This window comes from Molossus molossus, unplaced genomic scaffold (genome assembly GCF_014108415.1).
Source record: "Molossus molossus isolate mMolMol1 unplaced genomic scaffold, mMolMol1.p scaffold_m16_p_17, whole genome shotgun sequence".
NCBI lineage: Eukaryota > Metazoa > Chordata > Mammalia > Chiroptera > Molossidae > Molossus > Molossus molossus.
In genome coordinates, this window is record NW_023425352.1 from 27,622,319 (window position 1) to 27,647,251 (window position 24,933).

At 40.0% G+C, this 24,933-nt stretch overlaps 1 protein-coding gene and 1 long non-coding RNA gene across 3 annotated transcripts in view; one reads left to right on the forward strand and one right to left on the reverse strand.

Annotated features, from left to right (window-relative positions):
• ENTPD1 (ectonucleoside triphosphate diphosphohydrolase 1) overlaps window positions 1-24,933 on the reverse strand; it is a 93,146-nt gene that overhangs the window by 59,598 nt on the left and 8,615 nt on the right. The window lies entirely within an intron of this gene.
• The window catches only part of LOC118632451, a 42,563-nt gene continuing 31,374 nt past the window's right edge, over window positions 13,745-24,933 (forward strand). Inside the window, exon 1 of one of the 2 annotated variants that reach the window (XR_004960030.1) lies at window positions 13,745-13,926. This is a non-coding gene — a long non-coding RNA (uncharacterized LOC118632451). Of the gene's footprint in view, window positions 13,927-15,200; window positions 15,330-24,933 lie in introns of those variants that run through there. The other variant, XR_004960031.1, reaches the window with a different exon arrangement.

Here is a 24,933-nt window from a genome sequence, read left to right on the forward strand (position 1 = left end):
CAATCACTTTGGAAGTTTCAGCAGGGGTTGGGAGGGAGGATTAGGGTAAGGAACTCCAAGTCACTCAAGGGAAGCTACTGAGCCCAACACCAGCACCCTGGCAAGATGCCAGGCAAGCAAGCAAGGCACTATCCCTGAAATAAATGGCTAGTGAACATGAATTTTAACCTTTGCAGTTGCTCACTATGCCAACAGGATGCACTGGGATGCATTCAGATGCATACACAACACATCGCTCTGGAAGGGGAGTCACTGGGATAACAAACAGTTTCCTGTGCCAACCTCAATCAGGAGTTTGTGAGGCACTCTTAGGGTGATCAACTGTCCCAGTTTGTCCAGGACCAACCTGGTTTTAGCATTTTCTTCAGACCCCATCTTCTTCAATCACCCTCTCTCCCATTGTACCATTCCCACTGAACCTCGTGACTGCTGTTTTTGCAACTATACAGGCACTCTCTCCTCCAAGTGCACTCTCTTCTGGTGTGGTAGGCAGTTACACAGATGTGAGCAGAGCAAGGACTATGGGCCAGGGACACACGGTCACCAGGGTGAAAAGCCCTGGGTGCCCAGCAATGGGCAAAACTGGGAAAATAAGGACCTTGCCCCCAGCATATCACTAGCATATCGCTGGTCATGTGGTTTAGATCCCCTGACTTTCCCTCCCTAGAGTTAACATCTAGCCTGCAGCTGCATTTCAGCTCCAGGCCCAGAAAAGCAGCAAAACCAGGTAGGTGATGCCTGGACCAGCTGCATTGACTAATGACCCTTCCCTGGTGCCAAACAATCAGCAGAAACCATGACCCTAAAAGTACACACCTGGAAAGCTGATGCATATTCTATTGAGATCCTCCCCCGGGACCTCCCCTAAAATGTCCACCCCTAAAAGCCCTTAGGATGGAAGATCCAAGGCGCTCAACCTCTCTGCAGCAGCCTGTGCCTTTTCCTTCTCCCTCTTCTCCCCCCCGCCCCAGGTGTGTTACTTTTACCTCCCTCTAGCCTAAGCTTCAAGGACCCTTCTTTTGCTTCTGTAACTTGTTTCCTGAGCCCATTTCATCTACCACTCACTTCTTCAACCTCTGTGACTTTCATTTTTTAAAAATGTATCTTTATTGTTAAAAGTATTACAGATGCCCCCCCCCTTTTAACCTCTTTTAAAACAAACTTTATCTTATACTTGGAGACTTGACTCTGAACTCTTTCCTAGCAAGAACTCAAATACTCAGGTTTACTGAACCAAGGTCTGGCCTGACCCCAACCATCTAACACCTGGTGCTATTCTGGCCACCACCAACAATGGTAATGTCTGGCAATTTTAGTGTCACTTAAAAATAGTGTTTTCTCCCTGAGCTCAGTTTTGTGTCTGACTTCGCTGTCATCTTCAGGCTTTCTACCATTTTAACTTTTTTTTTAATCCTCACCCAAGAACATTTTTGCATTTATCTTCAGATAGAGCAGGAGGGAGAAAAGGAGAAAGAGAGAGAGAGACATCGACGTGAGAGAGACACATCAAATGGTTGCCACCCACATGACCCCAACCGGGGCGGAGGACAAACTTCAACTAAGGTACGTGCCCTTAGTGGGAACCGAACCCGGGAGACTCTGGTCCGTGGGCCGAAGCTATAACTGCTGAGCCAAACCAGCCAGGGCAGCATTTTAACTTTTTAAATATCCCATGAAAAAAATCTCAAAGTTGAAAAGAGTCTCAGGGTTCATGCACTCCAAGGTTCCCAGCCTTGACTGCACAGGATAATCACCTGGGACTTTTTCCAGCCTTGTCCACAGCAATTGCATTAGAATCTCTGGGGACAGGGCGCAGCACTGGTTGTTTTAAAAGCCCTTCAGGTGATTCTAATGTGTAGACAACCTTTCAAACTTCTTCCAAGTAGCCACTCCATTTCTACAGAATTCTTAGGTATTTAACTTCTGCAGTAAACTTTTCTAATGAGGACAGAAGAGCATGTCCGTGTAGTCGGGGCCATTGCCAAACATCTGTAATTGCTAGGGAGCTCTTATCTTGATCCAAGATTTTGTTTCATTCTGACTTCCACTCATCGATCCCAGCTCTCAGCTATGAAGCAACACAGAGTATGTTTACTTCTTCAATAAAAAACTGTTTTTACAAACCCTCAAAGATAGCCAGGATATAAATTCCATCCTCAAGTTTCCCGTTCTTGAGGCTAAATAACCCCAGCTACATTACCCTTCTTCACATATCACGATTGCCAGATCTCATGTCACCCTAATTACCCTCCACTACATGCCCTCCGAGGTGTTAACGTCCCTCTCAAAACACACTGCTCTTAACTGAGGGTAATACTACAGATATAGTGGAATTGTTACATCCTTGATCTGAAAACCTAACTTTAATTGACATCGCCTAATATGTCTAGCTATTTTAGGTACTCATATTGAGATTTGTGGTCCAGTAAAACCTAGAGATCTTTTTCACATGAACTACCTCCAAGTCAGGATTCTCACCCTTTGTGTATCATTTAAATATCAACCTTATGGTCCCAGCCCATCTTTCCTGCTCAATAATACTTGATTGTTTTATGTAATACATTGCACACTCACAAAAACTATATTGTTGGCAAATCTGCTAAACATGCTTTCTATGGCTTCATCCAAATCACTGATAAAATGTTCTGTACAAGACTGGGAAAGGGACAGAACTTTGTGGTATATTCCCCTTATGCCCTATCTTCAAGGTAGATATCAAACCATTTGCCAACTGTTTGAAATTTTCTGTAACTAAAAAATATTGTGAATCTCTTGCTAAATAAAATGCACTATTCCTATGATTTGAGAGATTGCCAAAATTTATTAACTCTAGCACCATCCAACACATCTTCCAAACTGGGTTAATTTTATACACTTTGATTTAGTAAATCCACACCAGTGTCAAGTGATGCTAACAAATTTTCCATATTTATTGCAAATTTTTGCCAATATTCAACTTCATGTGGAATTTCCTGAATCCATCCTTTCCATAGTTTATGATTTAGGTGACTAGCTCTAAGAATTTAAAGAACATCATCTTTATAAAGTTCTTTGAAGTCATTTAGAAAAGTTAGGAGCTCCCAATAACTTTGCACCTGTTTGAACAACTTCTTAATGATGCATGTCTTACTTTGAATTGATTGAGCTACATTTTTCTAAACTGAAGCAAAATAGAACTTCAGTTGTTCCAGTTCCTTCACAAAATCCACTCTCATTTCTGTATCCCTCTTCCTGTTCATGTTCTAGCACTGAACCGTATCTAAAATAACATTTTTTTGTTATCTTTAGCATTTTTTCCTGCATGCCTCATCTCCAAGTGTCTAAACATTCTTCTCAGTTACTTGCCATCTTTTTTCTCTATTGTACAAATCCTTAGGGAAAAACATTTTATTTTATAAAGGTCATTGCATCACAGAAATTTTAATAAAATAAAGAAATATATAAAAGAAAATTAGCCCTGGCTGCTTTGACTCAGTGGTTAGAACATCGACCCTCAGACTGAAAAATTGCAGGTTCAATTCCCAGTCAAGGGCAAATACCTGGGTTGCATGTTCAATCCCAGCTCCTGTTGAGATAGTGCAGGAGGCAACCAGTCGATATCTTTCTCACATCTATGTCTCTCTCTCTCTCTCCACCCCCCCCACCCCCCACCCCCCCACCTCCCTTCCTTCCACTCTGTTTTTAAAAAGTCAATGGGAAAATATCCGCGGGTGAGGATGAGTGAAATTAAATAAATAAATAAATGAAAATTAGCCCGGCCGGTGTGGCTCAGTGGTTGAGTGTCAACCCATGCACCAAGAGGTCACCAGTTAGATTCCCAGTCAGGGCACATGCCCAGGTTGTGGGCCAATCTCCAGTGGGGAGCATGCAGGAAGCGGCCAATTGATGTTCTCTCTCATCCTTTTCTCTTCCTCTCTCTCTGAAAAAAATCAATTAAAAAAATTTTTTTTAAAAAGAAAATTAAACTCACCCATGATTTCTGAGTTTCTTATTAAAGTCCCTCTGGTCAAATAAAATTTTTTTTATCTTTATTACTTAAGTATTACAGATATTCCCCCTCAAATAAAAAGTTTTAAATGCCTTTTATTTTTCTTACCCATTGAGATTACTTATGATTACATAATCAGATTTCTCATTGGTTATTTCATTTTTAGGGTCTTATTTTTTTTGACCCATATTCTTTAGCAAACTTGACTATGAGATCTCACCTATCGCATTTCTGACTTTTTTTTTTTAATCTGCCTGCTTAAAAACTGAGGCCATGTGTGTCTGGTTGCCATACGTTTTCCTCCTTCAGGATTATTAATGCCTAAATGAATTATCTTCTTGACTACAACTCTCTTTTGAATCACAATTAAATCAAGGAGGCAGGGTACTAATATCTTTGTCCAACTTGCAAAAAAAATATGTACAAAGAAAATTAAAATTTTTCTATTTTTGGAAAATTATATTTCTAATATATATATACATATAGATGAAGTACAGTGGTTCAGAATTTCATAATTGAAAGGGGCTAGGGTGAGGGATAATGGAGGAAAGTGTGGCCAATATTTATCGTGGCCTTCTTTATACTAGACACTTCATATAATTTTTTTTTTCATTTAACTTACTCTTAAAGGTCCTATAAGTTAAGTATTGTTTTAGTCCCTGTTTTACAGGTAAGAAAAATACACATGAGATAGGTTAAGCAACTTCTCCAAGACCAAGGTGGTAGAATATCTTCAAAATACTAATAATTTGCATATCCAGTGTGCAAAACCCTTGTTAAGTTGCAATATTCCATGGAGAGTCTATTTGGCTTCTGTCCTTCCTTTGTAGTTTGTAATAGAAACACTTCACACAAAGCCTCCACTTGACTTATATCTTATACAACAATGTCCTTTTCACTCTCCCTTCTTTGTATTATTACATAAAGCCCTACATGGAGCTGCCAGTCGTATGCTTCTGTATATTTATACAGACAAACAATATCTTTACTATTCCCTCCCTTTCCTGAAACATCTATGTCTTTGAATAAGAAATAGACTTCATTGCCCTTGATCAGTTAAGAGGTCCATCTTTCTAAGCCTTTGTTACAGGTAGAGCTTCCTGTTTGTGTAGGGTAGAAGCAGCATATCAATTTCAATAGGTTCAACTATTTATTTAATTTGAAAAAAATGAAGATGGTCAAAATAAAGCTTGAAATACTAAACTGATCAAATTTCCCCTAAAAGTTGTATCAATGAATCACAGATTTACTTTCCTATTTTCTCTCTCAGTTATTTTCCTGAAAATTAATAGTTTATTATGCTTCAGATTAGATGATGCACCTAAATGGAAAAACCAAAGCAAAACAAAAGCTTGAGCTTACTAGAGTTGGGATCTTGAGTAAGTCACATTCTCAGCCTTTGTTTCCTGAACCGTTAAATAAGGATGAATGGTAATGCCTACTTAACAGGGTTGTTAAGAGTATTATTAAATTAAATTGAATAACATATATGAAGCTGCCATATGAACTATAAATTCAGTGATCATGGCCATAACTTCATTTGTAACCAATATATAAAATCAAGTAAGCAAATGTATAATATCCAAGTAATCAGAAGTTTTTTATATCTGTAAATGGTGTTGAAAATTTTTAAATTTCCCAGATTTCCAGGGTTCCTCTTTTTTTTCATGATAGGAAAGTCTAGGGTGGATGAGAAGATTCCCGTCACCTCAGCATTTGCCAGCTTTTGCTGCGGATGGTGGGTATTGGGGAGCCAGAATCTAGGACTAAGCTTGGCTTGGTGGTTACTGGCCCTGAGTTGCCCTCTACCTTGGGGAACAACATTAGCCTCAAATTCTAGAATCAGGGTTCACATTCTGAGGCAAGGATGGGGGATGAAATAGGGAGGCAGGAGAAACCCACACCTTCTTCCTCTCCCGCTGATCCTGCCCCTTCCTCCAGGCTTGCCTTGCAAGGCTCCTTTCAGGGCAATCGGGAAGTCCTTGGGCTCAAGTAACCTGTATCCTCCATTGCTTCTCACTCTACTAATTTCCAATTTGGGGGAGTTAAAAAAGAAATACCTCTGATGGCCTTAAAAGTGAAAAGGAGTTGTGTGGTCCAACCTTAGAGTGAATTGTTGAGATGGACTGTATTCCCCAAACCTGGCTGTGACAAAGCTACACAGAGAGAACAGGAGTTTGGAGGCAGTATAGGAAGGGGAGGGGCAAACCACTCCTTGGGATGGTTGGGGAGCAAAGGGCTTCAGGGTAACAGGGCAGGAGGACACAGACTCAGGAGGTAGCAGAAAGGCTCAGAAATGAGGCCCTAGGCAACATATCTAATTCACCAGCACCCGGTTCACCAACTCCCCACCCTGTCTCCCTCCCGACTCCTCATGAGAAGAGCAGCATCCCAAGACTAGACCAGAAAACTCCTTCGTCCTCACAGTCCTCCTCCTCGTCTGTTGTGTGCTTGCTGGGTACCAGGCACTGTGCTAAGCACTTTACATGCATTATTCATGGAATCCTCACAACACTGTAGAGATCATTAACCCATTTGCACTTGAGGAAACCAAGGCTCAGAAAGTTGAGTCACATAGAAAGTATAGAGCTGGAATTTGAACACAAACCTGTCTGACTCTGGGAAGTTTATGCTCTTAATTAACTGACACTCATTTAACTCTTCTCTCTTCTACTTCCCCCACCCCCCACCTAGTTTGCTGCCCACTTCCTTCAGCCAGTGTGGCCAGTTCACATAACCATCTTCTGAGAAAAGTTGCTACAGGTGATTTCTACCCCATAAATTGCTAGGTTGGGTTTTGTGGCAGAACGTCGTGTCCTATGACCTTATCATCTTGGCTACAATACATTGTTCTAGCAACTGCTGCTTAAACCAGCGCCTGGGCTGAGCTTGCCTTACCACATTTAATCCTCACAACAAAGCCGTACACTACATACTAGTATGAATCCCACTGTAGAGGTAGGAAAACTGATGCTCAGAGAAGTTACCTGCCTGCAGTTGTACAACTAGTAAGAGGCAGAACTAGGATTTAAAGATTGGCAACCAAATGCTTGAACATTCTGCTGTACCTCCTTTTTCTGGGAAGTCAAGAGACCCTCTTGAATGCAGTCTGTGATGATAGAGGGGAATTGTCCGGCCATTGCAGCAGGAGAAGCAGACAGAGTACAGAGTCGGAGAAGAGCTGAGTTTTCACAATAAAAGAGTGCTCAGATCGGTGATTTCCACAGTGGCTGTCTAGTCATGTGATCTGGCACTACGCCCTCATCAAAGGGGCTCCCACTCCGGCTGATATTGCAGCAGTAGAGCCTGTTACCTGTTTTTCCTGATTTTTCCATGTGGGCCTGTCAACCCCTATCACCTCAGGTAACCAAACCCAGTCTTTGTCATCTGTGCCTTACACATATACAGTCTCTTAGGCTTAAACTCCCTGCAGCACACCCCATCAGATCTTGACCTGGTGGAATGAAGTGGCGAGAGCCTTGGAGCCTTACAGACCTTGATGCTTGAATCCTACCAACAGCTCCAGCCTCCAGCTTTACTTCCTCCCCCAAGCAACGCCCTCCCCTCCTTCTTCACTGTCTGCCAGCTCCAGAAGAAGGAGCACAGAGGCCTGCTTTCCAACAGGACCTGAGTGTGCACATCAAAATGTTTCCTGGGGGAACTGCAAGTCAGATGCAGGGTGCAATTTAGAAGGCCATAAAAGTATGGACCTCTAGAACTTCCACTTTCCAAGTTCACCAAGTCTTAGGGTGGCTGGGGAACAAAGCCAGAATCTTTTCCAGGCCTCTGAACCCTGCAGTTAGTTAGCCCTAATCTCTACACAAAACATCAGAGCTCATAGGAGTCTCCACATCTCTGAAGTTAACCAGAGCAAAGAGCCGCTGGTGGGAGTCTGCTGGAAATGCTAGCAGCAAGTCACAAAGATATATTTAATGCTCCCATAAAGTCTATGTACTCTAAGGAACTTGTATTCCTGAGCAGCTGGTGCTATATCTCTAGATGTCACATGTGATGGGCTATCCCAAGAAAGATCCAAGAATACAAAAAGCTGGATTTCCTGGCTTCAGGGTCTCCTCCCTTTGATACCTTCTATCTTGTGGATAATTTGGCAAATTATCAAATTGCTACCCTGATCTTTACTATAACCACAACAACAACAAAAAAGCTGAACAAGAAAATCACTTGGTTATATAAAGCATCCCATCACATTCCTCCCTCAGGAAGGCAGGATAGAGTAATCAAAAACAGACAAAAAGAAAACATTTGACTAGGGACTTGTATTTTACACAGATCTACCTCTTTCTGCCCTTCTTTGCAGGGTCTCCTGTTATTCTATTACTTAGTCACAAAACTGTTTTATCTCCGAATTTGTCCCTCCTTTCCATAATCAGTATTATCTAGAAGCTGAGTTCCCAAGGCAACCACAAATATTTGTTATTCTTTCTGCTATGTGGCTTACCCTAAAAATAAGCTCAGATATTTTTCCTGCCATCAAAATGCCAGGAAGAATATAAATGGATATTGGTTTTCTTATGCATACTTGTGAAATAGAGAAGGTGTAATACTACTTGGGCAAAATTTCTAGGAATACTGCAAAAGTCCCAAAAGAAAAGATAATGTTAGATTATTATAACTTTAAACTGCAACAAGCAAAGGAAGGCTTTAGAAAAATACAAGCTGATACACATAGGCTCAAATGCACCCTAACAGTAGAATTTGATTTTCTTTTTATAGAAAGGGAGTAGCAAAGAGAAGAGTACACATTTGCTCTGAGGTCTAGGCAAGATTTAGCCTTTTTCCTTTGGAATGCCCCCTTGACGTGCCAGCCAAGGATCCCCAGAAACCTCCATTTGAAGTTCACAGTACTTGAAACCAACAAACAAGATTTGCTTTCTGTTCTCATGTGACTCTGAGTTGGATGACCTTTTGGAAATCCTGGATAAAGTCTCCATTTAAGGCTCCAACACAGTAATGACCCCACGACACAAATCACTGTGGATTAGGGAGCTTCCAAATTAAACAGGGGCTAGCAAATGGCAGTGTTACAATAGCAACAGTGATGCTCATAAAACTTCACATTTTGATAGTCTCAACAATAGTTTGCAAATACATTTATGTCCACTCTCTTTTCTGATACTCAGAAACTCCTCAGGACAACAGAGGGTAAATATATACACATGCACACATTATGCTATCCCATCTTGCAGGTATGTGAAAGCTGAGGTTAAAGAGCAAAGGAACCTGTCCAACTTGTACGTGGGTGGGTGTGCAATTCAACCAAGGCTTCCACTTCCAGCCCCACATCTTTTTATCTAAATGTTCTCTATGTCTTCACCTCACCATCCCCACTATCACCAAGAATCCTGAAACCAATAGGATTTGTGATACAGAGGATCGGGAATTTAAAAAGCAGCCTTAGAGCTTTTAGAGAATTGATTCAGAAATAGATAAAATAACAGCAAGACTGCCTGGCCGGGTGGCTCAGTTGGTTAGAGCATCGTCCCAATACTCCAAGGTTTCAGGTTCTATCCCTAGCCAGGGCACATACAAGAACCAACCAATGAATGCATAAATAAGTCAAGCAACAAATCTCTCTCTCTCTCTCTCTGAAGTAAATAAATAAATAAATAACTTAAAAAAAAAAAAGTCATGACAAGACGGTGGCAAAGAAAAACAGGAAGAACTGAGATGAACTAATGCAGCATAGAGTCACTAAGGCAACAGGGAAAACAGAATGGTCTCTCTCTTCCTCTTTCACATCCTTCCTGTTCATGACTGTACTTCCCCAAATGACCCTATAATAACTCCTCCTCCAATATTGGATAGTATTTAAAATACTTTGGCTAAACTAATCCTGATCAACTAGGAGCAAGTTTCCCATTTTTTCTTGGAACTATCATTTTAGTAGCAGTCACATTCTTGTCATGTCCTTTGACACATGTTTCTTATTTGCCATGCTCGCTGGATCTTTCCCCATTCTGGACATGCTCACCCACCCACCCAGTTTGTCAAAATTTCACTTCCAATGTGATGCAGCAAGAAAATGTGCCAACCATAAAGTGATTTTCGGTTTTTCATTCAATAAATCAACCAAAAATAAATAAATAAATATGTACTGAATCATGAGGAAACTTTTTGGGGTGATGAAAATGCTTAAAGGGTTATTTTAGGAGTAAGTGAAGTAGTAAAAGCCTAGCAGTTAGCACAGGGCCTGGCACAACGAACATCCTTTATGGAGCCCTGCAGCTCAGTGCCTTCCCAGCACCATCTCTGCAGTCTTCTCTCCAGTCCAGAGCAGTGCATTCCGACAGACATCAACAAACTGGAGGGGGAAGGTCGAAAGAGAAGGAAGTTCCTGCTCACAGAACTTCCATCAGCAATTTGTCCTTCTCTTTTTGCCCCTGTCCAGCTTTGCCCTGCCCTGGTAAAGACATATAGATTTGTCTCCTGAGCATCAACTCCACCTCATCTCTAGGGTATATTAGAAACTTCTTCACCCTGGTGGGTGAAAACCCCTGACTGCTTCCACGCCTGGGGGCAAGTGTCCTGGAAGGAATTTAACCCACCCTTTGGGAGAATCTGGGCAAACCTTCTTAGCTAAATCCATCCCAGAGTGTGTAATGGTCTGTCTGGCTACCCAGGTCCTGGTCCTCATTTCATTTCCACCCTAGCTCTAGAGCCCCACTGCAAATGTTGACCAAATTGGTAGGGGGCTGACTCCCTCTACTGGTTTCAGTCCACTCCTTTCATGTAGGATCTGGTCTGTTTCCAGTATCTTCCTGGTGCTCATTCAGACAAACCTCCCTGTCCAGTGACTTGGCCAGAGACCAGTAATGTAGTCCCCAGATGCCCCTGCAGCTGCACCCACACCTCAGATCAAAGCTCTTGAATATAGCCATGGCCTGGATCAAACATGAGTTTATTCCTCTCCTTGGGCCATGATGATCTACCCAGGGCAACTTCCTTTTACTCTCTCCCATCTTCAAAGAGCTTCAGGTACATCTCACGTCTATACATGTTCCATTTAGAATACTGACAGTGAGGAAGGAAAAAATTACAAAGAGCAGATATATGAGCTCATAAAGCAGTCTATTGAGGATTTAGTGTAGGGGCAAATAGGTCTAATAACTTTAATAGACTTAAAAATTTTAATAGTCATTGCTGTCATAATTTCATTCATTCATTCATTCATTCATTCATTCATTCATTCCATACTCATTCGTATATTCATGCTTGCACTGATTTGAATTGCAGGTTGCCTGGAGTGTGCTTGGTACTAGATATGTAAATATGAACATGACCTAATCCTTGCTCTTAAAGAATCATAAAAATTAGTATTCAGAATGTCAATGTCATCATCTTGACCTAGCAAGTGAAAGTCTGTATGTCTGGTATGCTGTTAAAGAAAAGAGAAAGAGCCCTGGCCGATTTTGCTCAGTGGTTGGAGCATAGGCCTGCGGTCCGCAGAGACCCAGGTTCGGTTCCCGCTAAGGGCGCGTACCTCGGTTGCAGTTTGTCCCCGGGCCTGGTTGGGTCGTGTGGGTGGCAGCCACTTGATGTGTCCCATTCACGTTGATGTTTCTCTCTCTCTCTTTCTCCCTCCCACTCTATCTGAACAAAATATCGAAAAATGTCCTCGGGCGAGGATAAAAAAAAAGAAAAGAGAAAGATGCAGACCACCTCAGTAGATCAAATGTATGCATTGTTCTGTGCCATTTTATATAAGGGACTTAAGCATCCTCAGATTTTTGTATCCACAGCAGGTCCTGGAACCAATCCTTCACAGATATCAAGGGACAGATTAAGTTACACGTGGATTTTTTACTTTGTGGGTGGTCAGTGCCCATACTTCCCGTGTTGTTCAAGGCTCAGCTGTATAAGATAATTACATTCAACAGTATCAGGTATAATTAGCACAAAATGTAATGTGTGAGCTTCATTTCTATAAGCCTCGAGTCTGGCATTTCTAAGTCTGCATCACACCTTTGGCCCTCCTAGTTATATGGCATTGGCCTCACGTCCTCACCTCTAACATGGAAATAACAGTATTTCACAGCTCATAAGATTGTTGTAAAGGTCAAATGAGGTAATGTGTACAAAGTACTTAATATGGTGCCTAGAAAACCCCTATTTATGTTGTATTTTCCTTTTCAAATATGCATATGGTATGTTTTTATTTATACACATTATATTAACAAGATCATTCCACTTTTCAATATCCCCTTCAAGCCTCTGTTTGGGGTTACTATCCAAGGTCAACTGCAATTGGTCTTGAAAAGAAGATTAAAAGTAAAAGCAGTAACCAACAAAGACAACATATCTGTAACCCTAATTAAAAAAAGAAATAAGTAGAATTAAGCAGTCCACAGTCCTAGAAATTAAAATTTGTGAGAAATTTATCAAAACTACCACCTATTAGGAAAGATGTTAGTGCACATGAAACTTCCCAGGTTAAAACTAAATCAATCGCAGGACCCATTAATAAAATGACAGCATCCCATTCTAGGCTCAGTCTTCAAAGCACACCTGGTCTCTGTTCTAGGTTATAGACACCACACTTGAAATGAGTCCTTGACAGCCAGGAGCCGATTCTAAGCATTCCAAAATGTTAAATAAGTAGAGCCTGACAAAGGAGTGAAATACAGTAGGGGAGCCTAGGCCTCCTCGGCTGGGGAATGGCAGACATGGGAGAGTAGTGACAATGTCCTTTCAAACATCTGAGGGACTGTCGTATGGAAGGGGATTTAGATTTGGTCAGTCTCTATGGCCCAGAGGGCAGAACTAGTAGGATGGCAGGGAGAAGATGTAGAGAAGGAGAAATAATTCAATTAAACATTAAAAAGATCAGATCTTTTTAACAGAATTGTCTAATGTAGTAAGACAACTGTCTCTGGGGGTTATGGGAAGTAAAGATTCAATAGAGAATCCAACTTGGTCAGAAGCTGGACTATGGATTTGACTGGTACCTGATAACTTTTTCAGGCATCCATGGTAAGAAAAATGAAGCAATGACATATTCTCTAAACCCATTAACTATAAAATGAGGAAAATAATAATGTTGACCTGGCAGAATTGTGTGAAGATCATAATATGTGAAAAAATCCTCAACATGAAAGACAGAGATGAAAACAACAACAATGAAACAGAGGAAACAGAAAAGAAAACTTCAATTATTACTCTCAGAAAGATGAGAACATATTGCTTCTATGAGACCAAGAGAGGTCTATAGTTTTGTTTAAAGAAACCGTCAGAAAATTAAAACAAGTGTTTATAAATTTAAACTATAATATCGGAAATAAATTTTAACAAATGAATTGAAAGATTAAGTTGAGGAAATAACCTAGAAGGTAGAACCAACTGTCAAAGAGTACGGAGAGAAAACAAAATAAGTTAAAATTTCAACACAAGAGGGAAAAAAATTTGACTAATAGGCCTTCCCGAAAGAGAAAACAGAGAAAATGGGGGGAAGGAAATTATCAAAGAAACCATATGCGAAAATTTCTCAGAACTGAAAGATCTGAGTTGCCACATGGAAGAAACTGAATACTAAACACAACAGATGAAAATAAACACACACCAAAGTACATCACCATAAATTTTTAGTACATAAGGAATAAAGAAAATAATTCTAAATGCTTCCTGGAAACAGGGTACGGTGGGAGAAACAAGTGACAAAAAATAACTGGGACTAAGAATAGCATTGTACTTTAAAGTTCTAAGAGACACAAAGGCTTATTCATTTTTATTCTAGTGCACCTTTTCTCAGGAAGTTACTACAGGATGTGTTCCACCCAAATGAGGTAGTGAACCTAGAAAGAGGAAGAGATGTTATACAAATGGAGAATCAACACAGAAAAAAGATCAAGGGAAGCCCAGGAAGACAACTATACAGCAGACCAGGAAAGCAATCAGAACAGGACAACAGATTTAGAAAAGAGGTTTGTTTTGTTTTTATTGTTGTTGTTTTTTTCCATCCTCACCCGAGGACATTTTTCCATTTTTTACTCAGAGCAGGAAGGAGAGACAGGAAGAGAGAGAAACATTGATGTGAAAGGGACACATCGAGTGGCCGCCACCCACACGACCCAACCACAGCCGGGGACAAACTGCAGGCAAGGTACATGCCCTTAGCGGGAACCGAACCCGGGTCTCTGTGGACCTCAGGCTGACGCTCTAATCGCTGAACCAAACCGGCCAGGGCTAGAAAAGAGGTTTTAAAAAAGAATAAACAAGAAAGGAAAAAGGATAAAAAAGAAAAGATTACTGACTAGGTAAGAAATTATATTGAAGTATTTGCAAAAAAAAGCATGACTAATAGAGACATGGAAAATTAAGCAGATGCAGAAATGAGGCCTTATTAATAATGCCAGTAAAAATAAAAAGTCATACTGGAAAGGAAATCTAAGGCACAAACAATACCTACCTAGACGTGCTAAGGTTAACACTGGATATCGATTTAACTAAAAATTGTGATATCACTACATAGGGATGGTGTGGAGAGGCCAACCCCTGGGGGGATGTAAGAAACCAAAGTACTCAGCTACCACAATCTGAAAGCAGCAAGTAAAATCTAAATTAGCAGCACAGCACAAATACCAAAAGTAATTCTAAAAATATTAAAAGGGTGGAGATTGGGTGGAGGAGAACAAAAAGGGAGAAAATGGGAGACATCTGTAATACTGTCAACAATAAAATAGAAAAAAAGCACAAGTTTCTTCTCAGAAAAAAATAAAAAATAAACAGTTGCTACTCTAGAGAATGGGACTTAAGTGTAGACATAAGACAGAAAGTGATGAGACAGGTGAAGGCAGTTCTTTATTATGACTTACTAAACTTGATTTTTAATTAGAGTGGGGCAAAAGTAGGTTTACAGTTCTTTGTAAGGAAAATAATACAATAATTACAAAAGAATAATACAAGAATAAACTGTGTTTTGTGTACTCACAACTGTAAACCTACTTTTGCCCCACTCTATATATGCATGTATCACTTTGGTAAAAATTAATACTGATTTGTTTTAATCCTCACCCAAGGATATTTTTCTATTTATCTTCAGAGAGAGAGGGAGAAAGAAAGAAAGAAATATTGACGTGAGAGGGCCACATCGACTGGTTGCCTCTCGAATAACCCCGACCAGGGCCGGGACGAACAGCTACCGAAGTACATGCCCTTGATCAGAATTGAACCTGTGACTCACTGGTTCACAGGCCAACACTCTAACTGCTGAGCCAAACTGGCCAGGGCTTTTTTTTTTTTAAAAAAAAAAAAAGAAGAAGAAGAAGAAAGAAAGAAAAATTCTGCCAGTACGTCAATTTAAAACATCCAGGAGCCACTAAACTAGGTAACTATCAAGGTCTGTTCTACTTTGAGACTGTTTGATTTCACAGCCCCTAGTGGAGCTATTGCCATTGCTGGGCAACTTCATGTACCAGGCAGACCCAGGAGAATTGTTGCCAGTTTTACTAAGTTGACATTCTAAGAGTTTAATGGTTTTTGGTAAATACATGTTCTTTGTTTAATGCAAGATAATCTCTTCATTCCAGTTTCATTCTTATTTTCACCAGCATTTGTTATTTCTAATTCAGGTGTGTTTCCTTTTTTGTTGGAATTTCTTTTTTTCTGGGCTATTTATATCTCATGTTTAGATATTCTATGACAGCACTGGCTCTCAGAGAGCAAGGAGATATCTTATATTTGTAGATTTGTGGGAATTAACACCCACATTTTACTTGAAAATTAAAAATAAGGTCAACAGGCAATTTACTGTTTCACATTGTAGAGTTGGAGCTTTTGTGGATGAATAAAATGTAATCTTGAGATACGCATTCTCGTGACCTAGTCAGCCAAGGATCAAAGTATGCTGTGTGGATAGGTGTGGCGGAGGGTCGAAACACCACCCTGTCTGAACTGAGTGTATTGTATATGTGTGAATAGATAACAGTTGCATGTCAAAGGGTTGGAAAGCCTCCCCGAAAGAGACAATGGGCGGAAAGCCCAGGCGAGAATGAGTTTGTTTTTTTGTATCTCCTTTGATGTTTGTCAGCTGAGAAAAGGCCAGAGAAAGGTATTATACTAGGCTTGGCTGTATGGTCAACAGAGATGCCATCTCAAGAAAATAATTACCTAAAACACCATGTAACCTGAGGAGACACTTTGCAAATGAATTTGACTACATCCAGAGATCTGGAGCATTTGCTCCTTTGCGATGCCCCCCCTCACTCCAAGCAGTGTCTGTAGTTCATTGCATTGCGCCAACCTCCAGCAGGCCAAGAGAGACAGCATCACATAGTTCTTTTATACATGCTTAATTTTTACTAGTCAGTTTTCATTTAACGTTAAAATTTTTCCATGACAGCATTTTCTAAATAAAATTAATTGTTGTTTATGATTGCAAAACTATTATATGCTTACTATTAAAAATTTGGAAAATACATTAAAGCATAAAAGATGAAACATAAAATGTACTCTCTTTTGATCATCCATAAAATCTTTTTAGTATTTCACTGTATATCTTGCTAGTCTTCCTCCTGTGCATATTTAAGATTGCATTTATTAATTTTTTTTTTTTTTTTTTTTTACTAAATGGGTCTTGGTTGTTCAATTTTATAACTTGTTTTTCTCTTAACAATGCTTATTTGTCTTGTTCTTGGAAATTCTTTTTAAAAATTTGGTCATTGTTTCATGTATGGATATATATTACTTTAGATTATTTTCAATTGTTCACAATTTCCAATTGTTCACTATATAAACAATGCTCTAATAAATATCCTGTGCTACCCTGGTTGGTTTGGCTCAGTGGTTGGAGCATTGGCCCGCAGACCAAAGAGTCACAGGTTCAATTCCAGTTAAGGGCACATACCTCAGTTGCAGTTCGGTCCCCAGCCCTGATTAGGGTTGTGCAGGAGGCAACCAATCAATGTGTCTCTCTCACATCAATGTTTCTCTCCCCCCCACCTCACACTCTATCTGAAGATAAATGGAAAAATAACCTTGGGTGAGGATTTAAAAAAACAACAAATAATAATAATAAACATCCTGTGGGTATATCTATACACACACCCAGGCTGCTTTACATAGGGTAAGTTCTCATAGTAGATGTTCTGGATCAGAGTATGGACATTTTTAAGGCTTAAAATAATTATAGCCAAATTTCCCTCTAGGAAAGTTTACTCATTGCAACCTAGCCAATACTTTGGGAATATTAATTTCCCTCATATTTTCAACAACAATTTTTAAATTAAAAATGTTGCCTTTTGTTATGTGAGAAATACAGCCCTGATTTGGATGCTTAGTAATCATGGCAGGCCTTCCAGAATTTATCTTGAGGATAAACTGGGATATTATCTATAGCATATTTTTTATATCTAGGATCATTTTACATATAAGGATGACATAAGGTATTTCCAATACTTGATAGTGTTTGACCTACAAAACTGTCCATTTCAAATGGTTAAGCCTAAGAAATACATTTATAAAATTGGGGAAGGATTTATAGGTTAAGAATCAGCCAAATTGCCATTGCCTTTAAAAAGTTTCTCAGTTATGGAAGAGCTATCAGTACGACCTGTTCTAATGGGAAGGCCCTGCTGTGCTTCTGCTGAAGGAGCTCAGAACAGGCCTCCTCAAGATGTGCCATTTGGCATGTAAATTATTTTGAGCTAAAGTCATTGGAGACCCTGCAGGCTCATGGGAAAATTCTACCTCTCCCTTAAAGGATTTAAATTAGGGCCTTTCCCATGACAAGAGTTATTACCAGAGATAACTTTTTGTGACCTATCTATAGGGCAGGGCAAACATAATTACTGAACATCTGCTCTTCGTACAGTCCTGAGAATGATCTTCCCTCTAAAGCCCTGACATGCCTCACCTCATCCTTGGCTCAAATACCATATGTACCTCATTTTAACTCTGTCTCTGCACTCTCATGTATGTGGGGGTTGGTCTCTCTCTTATGTATGTGTGGTTCCCATATGTTCGCATGTAATTAAATTTGGTTATTTTCTCTTGTTAATCTGTCTTATGTTGATTTAGTTATAGACCAGCTGGAAGAAACTAGAAGGGTAGAGGAAAGTGTCTTCATCCTCCCACCTCACACACTGCCAGACTGGTTGGAAGGGTTGGGGTGAGTCAAAGTGAACCACTGGAGTCCACTAAAAGATGGCCTTCCTATAGAGAAGTACTACTGTGAAGTAGGATTTTGGAGAGAAAATATATAACCAGTAAGGTTAGCCCTGGCCGGTTTGGCTCAGCAGTTAGAGCGTCGGCCTGAGGTCCTGAGAGACCCGGGTTCGGTTCCCGCTAAGGGCACGTACCTTGGTTGCAGTTTGTCCCCGGCCCGGGTCGGTCGTGCGGGTGGCAGCCACTCGATGTGTCCCTTTCACATCGATGTTTCTCTCTCTCTCTCTGTTCCTCTCTCTCCCTCCCACTCTACCTGAACAAAAAATGGAAAAATGTCCTCGGGTGAGGATAAAAAAATAAATAAATAAATAAAATAAAAATAAAAATCAATAAAAAAAATAAATAAATAACCAGTAAGGTTAAAGTGAAGTTAGAGAAACCTCAGAAATGCTTCAGGCGTATGAGGGAATGACCAATGGGTAATGGTACCTGACTAATACTGGAAACATGTATATCTCTGGCTTTTCCTCCATAGAAAATGTTTGCTATCTGGATGGTCTTTCAGCAGCAGGTTACACACCTTGCCACAAAAGTGTCCATTCATAAAACACTTTACAGATAGCTGATGGTAGAGGCTATAAGAAGGATACACTGGACAGAAACAAGCTATAGTGTACATGTATTTCTAGCTGAAGTGAACATAGGCTGTCTGCCAAGAGTCCATTTCCCCTTCTTATACATGACTCTGAATTTTCTTTGAGGAACCATGCCTCCCTCACACTCAGTCGTGTTCTTCAGATGTCACTTATTTCTGTTTAGTTCAGGGAGGGAGGAGGGGATGAGAAAGGGGGAAAGGAGAAGCAATAGGATTAACTCCAGTGGAATTTTGCTCCCAGCACTCCACCAAAAGTGTTCCTATCAAGATCGCCATCAACCTCCACTGTACTAAATGCAATGTCAAGTCTCAGTTTCACCTGATTTGACCCATGAACAAATATGACTCAGCTGACCACTTCCTCTTCATGAAATTCTCCTTAGTTGGCTCCCAGTTTATATCACACTCTCCTAGTTTACCCCCTCCCCTCCCTGCACCCCAACATACACACACACACACACACACACACACATGCTCACACACTCTTCCCATCCCTTTATTAATACTGGTGTTTCCTTAGGTCCCATTCTTCATTCTCTTTGTTTTCATTCTCTACACTTTCCAGGATTTATTCATGCCCATCCTTTTTTTTTTTTTTTTTTAATCCTCATCTGAGGATTTATCTTTAGATAGAGCGGGAGGGAGAGAGGGAGGAAGAGAGAGAGAAACATCGATGTGAGAGAGACACATTGAGTGGCTGCCGCCCACACGACCCCAACCAGGGCCCGGGACAAACCGCAACCAAGGTACATGCCCTTAGTGGCAACTGAACCCGGGACTCTCTGGTACACGGGCTGGCGCTCTAACCACTGAGCCAAATCAGCCAGGGCTATGCCCATACTTTTAACCACTGACTTCATGCTCCAACTCCAACTTCCATTATCTATCAATTTCCACCAATCCTCTCTAAGCTCTAGACCCAAATTTCTAGCAACAAACATAATATCTCTTCTTTGATGTCTTATAATCATTCATATTTAGCATGTGCTAAGATGAACTTATCTCCCTTCTCCCCTGCCAAAACTACTCCCCTCCCCAGCCTTATATGTAAACATTTATTGACCCAATCATCCAAATCTAAACTTGAAGATGTCTTGACATCTTCCTTTCTTTCCCTCCCAACAAACCACCTAGCCCTCTACCTCAGACTCTACCTTGGAAATATTGTCTAAATTCAGCTCCTCCCACCGTCCCCCCCTTTAATGTCTTAGGTCCCCATCATCTCTCACTGAACTATTTCAGGAACCCAATACTAATCCCCCTGCCCCCATTGCTCATTAACTTCTTGGTTCATTCCCTAGACTAATACCAGACTCACAAAGCCAAATCTTATGACCTCTGAGTATGATATCATAAAAGAAAATACTTTTATGTGCCACACCCTCCCACTTTCTTGTGAAAATCTACATCTGTACCCAAAAGAAAATGGGTTATTTTCCCAAATGAAATGACAATGTGTTAGAATTAATAAATAGCACTAATGGCCAGTATCATCTCTTCTGAGACAAGACAGCATGACCAGGGTCAAGTAAGTAGAGGACTTAGTTGGCCCTTCCAACACCCATTAATTTGGGAACAACAAAAGGGCACCATGGGAGAAGAGCAGCAGAGTGGAATGGGAACTCTTTGGGAAACCCTAGGTGTGTTGTTTTGTCTTTATTGTTTTGTTTGTCTGGGTATTGATTGTTGCCTCTGTGAACTGGCTACATGTGTCCACCGTGAGTATAAAGAGACTTTACAAGTGATCTCCAACAAAAGGCATTACTTAGGCAAAACACTAAATGAAACAGGAGCTCACTCCCCAGTTCAACAGAGTTTGCTCTCAGTGAGGAAAAGTCAAAAGCAAAAAAATGGGCCCAGAGCTGGGTCGTTCCTGAACATCTTTATGTCTCTGGACAACAATATTGACAGAATTCTGACAGTCCTCAGCTCTCTATCCTCTGAAACACTGAAACACGACTATATGACAGGACTTTTGTTTTCTTTCTTGGATATGAATGAGCTTTTTTTGCCTAGGAGATTGTTTCCTCATACTTAGAAGGGAAACCTAGCATTTGGTGGTTGCATTCTTTCAGGATGCAAAGAGCACCTGAGGGAGCCAAGGTTGGACCGTGCCTTCCAACCCTCTCTAACACTAGATGGCAATGGATCTGCCCTGATGCTTCCTTAAATCCTTTTAGAATAAGGTGAAAATACACATATTCATTTGCACACACAGACAAAAGGAATCTCTTTTCTTTCAGGGATAAGGCTTTAGCTTAGATAAATTTTGTAATAAAGTAGAAAGAAGGAAAGAGGAAAGCTTTCCTCCAAAATAGATATGATGCAGAAAAGAATGGAAAATCTTTCTTTGTTTAATTTTTAGTTAGATACAAGAGGATGTTGCTGTGAGAACAGAGCAAATAAAGATAAAAGATTTCATAGAAACCAAAAACATTGTAACTGAATGAAAGTTTATCCTGGAGATAATTAAGGAAAATTGAATATGTGATGTAGAGTACAATCTCAGGAAAATATTCTCAGAATACAAAGAAAACTGATAAAAAGATGAAGATCCCTAGTCTGTTTGGCTCAACTGTTAGAGCACTGGTCCACAGACCAACGAGTCATGGGTTCGATTCTGGTCAAGGGCACGTACCTCGGTTGTTGTTCAGTCCCCAGCCCCGGTCAGGGTCATTTGGGAGGCAACCAGTTGATGTGTCTCTCTCACAACAATGTTTCTCTCTCTCTCCTTCTCTCTCTCTCTCTCTCTCTCTCTCTCTCTCTCTCTCTCTTTCTCTCTCTACCTCCTCCTCTCCCTCCCACTCTGTCTGAAAAGAAAGAAAAAATATCCTTGGGTGAGGATTTAAAAAAATAAATGAAGAAAAGGAAGGAAGGAGGAAAGATTGTTTTCAAAGATAAGAGATCCAAATAATAGGTTCCTGAAGAAGAAAAACAAACAATGCAGAAATATTTATCAAAGTTATAACAAGAGAAATCTTTTTTGCTCCTAAAAAAGTCCTGAATTTGGAAATCAAGCAGGTTTACCGTATTCTAGGAAAAATTTATAAAAGGAAGTCTATGCTGAATTTTCTTATCATGAAAATTATAAACGTCAGGAATAAAGAACAGAAAAAACATTCAGGTTGAAAGCAAGTTGTCATTAAACTTCTTTACAGCATCAAACTTCTCAAGACAATGGAAGACTATCTCCAATTACTTGACGAAGATAAGATTTTGTATTTAGACAAGTTGTCACTCTCTTAACACACTGATACCCTTTCTAAAAAATTCCTTTAGTATTCCTATCAGATCATTATGAAAGAAACCAAAATTAAAACTTCAAGAATGGCCCTGGCCAGTGTGGCTCAGTTGGTTGGGTGCATCCTGTGCACCAGAAGTTTGCTGATTCTATTCCTGGTCAGGGTCCATGCCCAGGTTGTGGGCTCGATCCCCAGCAGGAAGCTGCTGATCCACATTTCTCCCTCTCCCTTCCTCTCTTTCTAAAAATCAATTATAATATCTAAAAAAAAAATTTTTTTCCTTCATTGATTTTAAGAGAGAGAGGAAGTGAGAGGGAGAGAGAGCTAGAAACATCAATGAGAGAGAACATCAACTGACCACCTCCTGCATGCCCCCCACTGAGGATCTGGCCCACAACCTGGGCATGTGTCCTGACCCGGAATCAAACCGCAACCTCTTGGTGCATGGGTCGATGCTCAGCCACTGAGCCACACCAGCCAGACTAAAAATCTTTTTAAACAAAGAGATAAAATAAATATGTAAGCAATGAATAAGACTTTTTTTTTTAAAAAAAAAGACTTCAAGAATAGAGAAAGGCATAGTGAGAAAAGAACTATTTTGAAGTCAATTACATTCATGGAGTGGTGAATTGATTATTAACATCTAAATATAAAGTAGAAACCCTGTGAAATAAATGACTAGTAAAATTTTCAATATTGTAATTTATAATATCAGATTAAATAAAATAAGAAGACCCAGGGAACAAAAGCTCTTGAATGCTTATCTTTCATAACAGAGTCATAAGTTACTAGTGTTCTTTACTTTGATATTAAGATAAACTTAAGCTCAGGAATTTTTTTTAATATTTAAGATATCCACAGATAAGAAGAAAAATAAGATGTCTGTTATCCACAACTTTGCAGAAATATATATGTAAACAAACAAAAGTCCAGAATCTACATAGCAAATGGCATAATATGAGAAAACATTCAATGCCAGAGAGAATGAAACAAGAATGACAAGTAAAATAAATGTGACCTAAATTCCTCTATGAAAACAGAGACTCAACTTGGATTTTATTTATTTATTTATTTTTAAACATTTTTTTTTTCTTTATTGATTTTAGAGGGAAAGGAGGGGAGAAGGAGAGAGAGCTAGAAACATCAATGAGAGAGAACATCGATTGGCCGCCTCCTGCATGCCCCCCACTGGGGATTAGGCCCACAACCTGGGCATGTGCCCTGACCAGAAATCAAACCGGCAACCTCTTAGTGCATGGGTGGACGCTCAACCACTGAGCCACTCCGGCCGGGCTCAACTTGGATTTTAAAAGCCAATGTTTTACAGAGGGTACATCAAAAATAAAATGAAAATTCCCACTGGCTTTTTGATAGAAATTGATAAGCTGCTCCTAAAATTCATATGGAAATTCAAGGGACCCATAATAGCCAAAACAATCTTGAAAAGAAGAATAAAGTTGGAAGACTCACATTTCCTGATTTCAAAACACTACAAAGTTACAATAATCAAGACAAGAGTGGAGCTGACACAGGACGAACAGATAGAGTATGGAAGAGAACCAAGAGTCCAGAAATAAAGCCTCATATTTACAGTCAATTGATCTTCAGCAAGGGTGCCAAGACAATTCACTAGGGAAAAGAATAGTCTTTCAACAGATGATGCTGGGACAACTGGATATTAACATAAAAATGGGCTCCTATGCCCTGGCCGGTTTGGCTCAGCAGTTAGAGGATCGGCCCGTGGACCAGAGAGTCCTGAGTTCGGTTCCCACTAAGGGCACATACCTCAGTTGTAGTTTGTCCCCAGCCCCAGTTGAGATCGTGTGGGTGGCAACCAGTCAATGTGTCTCTCTCATCTCACAACCATGTTTCTCTCTCTCTCTCTCTCTCTCTCACCGTTTCTCTCTCCCTCCTGCTCTATCTGAAGATGAATGCAAAAAAAAAAAAAAAAATTGGGCACCTACTTCATGCCATACACAAAAATTACTCAAAAATAGATCAAATACCTAAATGTAATGGCTAAAACTACAAAATTCTTTGAAGAAAACACCAATGCAAATCTTCATGACTCTGGATTTGGCAATGATTTCTTAGATAGGACACCAAAAACACAAGCAACCAAGCAAAATGTAGATAAATTGGACATCATCAAAATTTAAAATGTCTGCGCTACCAACGACACCCCTTAAAAAGTGAAAATAAAATCCACTGAATGGGAAAACCTTTTTGCCAATCATATATCTAGTAAGGGACTTGTGTCTAGAATATATAACTTGCACAACTCATTAATTTAAAAAACAAACCATTAAAAAGGCAAAGGATCTGAATAAACTTTCTCTAAAAAAGATATATAAATGCCCATTAAGCACGTAAATAGATGTTCAAAACCATTACCATCAAGGAAATGCACATCAATGCCACCAGATATCACTTCACACTCATTAGGGTAGCGATGATCAAAGATAGATAATAAGTATAGGCAAGGATGTAGAGAAAGTGGAACCATCATATACTGCATTTGGAATGTATATCATGCTGATACTTTGTAAAACAGTCTGGCAGTTCCTCGAATGGTTAAACATGAACATATGACCCAGCAATTCCACTTCCAGAGAAATCAAGAACATAGGTCCAAACAAAAAATTTTACGTGAATGTTCATGACATTATTCATAATGCCAAAAAGTAGAAACCCCCCAAAAACCCATCAACTGATTAACAGATGAATAAAATGTCGTACATCCATACAATAGAATATGTGATATGGAATGTCCTGAACAGGCAAAACTGAGACAGAAAGTAGATCAGTGTTTGCCTAGAGGTGTACAGAAGGGATTGGTAGGGAGGAAATGAAAGTGACTGCTAATGGGTACAGTGTTTCTTTTTGGGGTAATAAAATGTTCTAAAATGGATTGTTATGATGGTTGCACG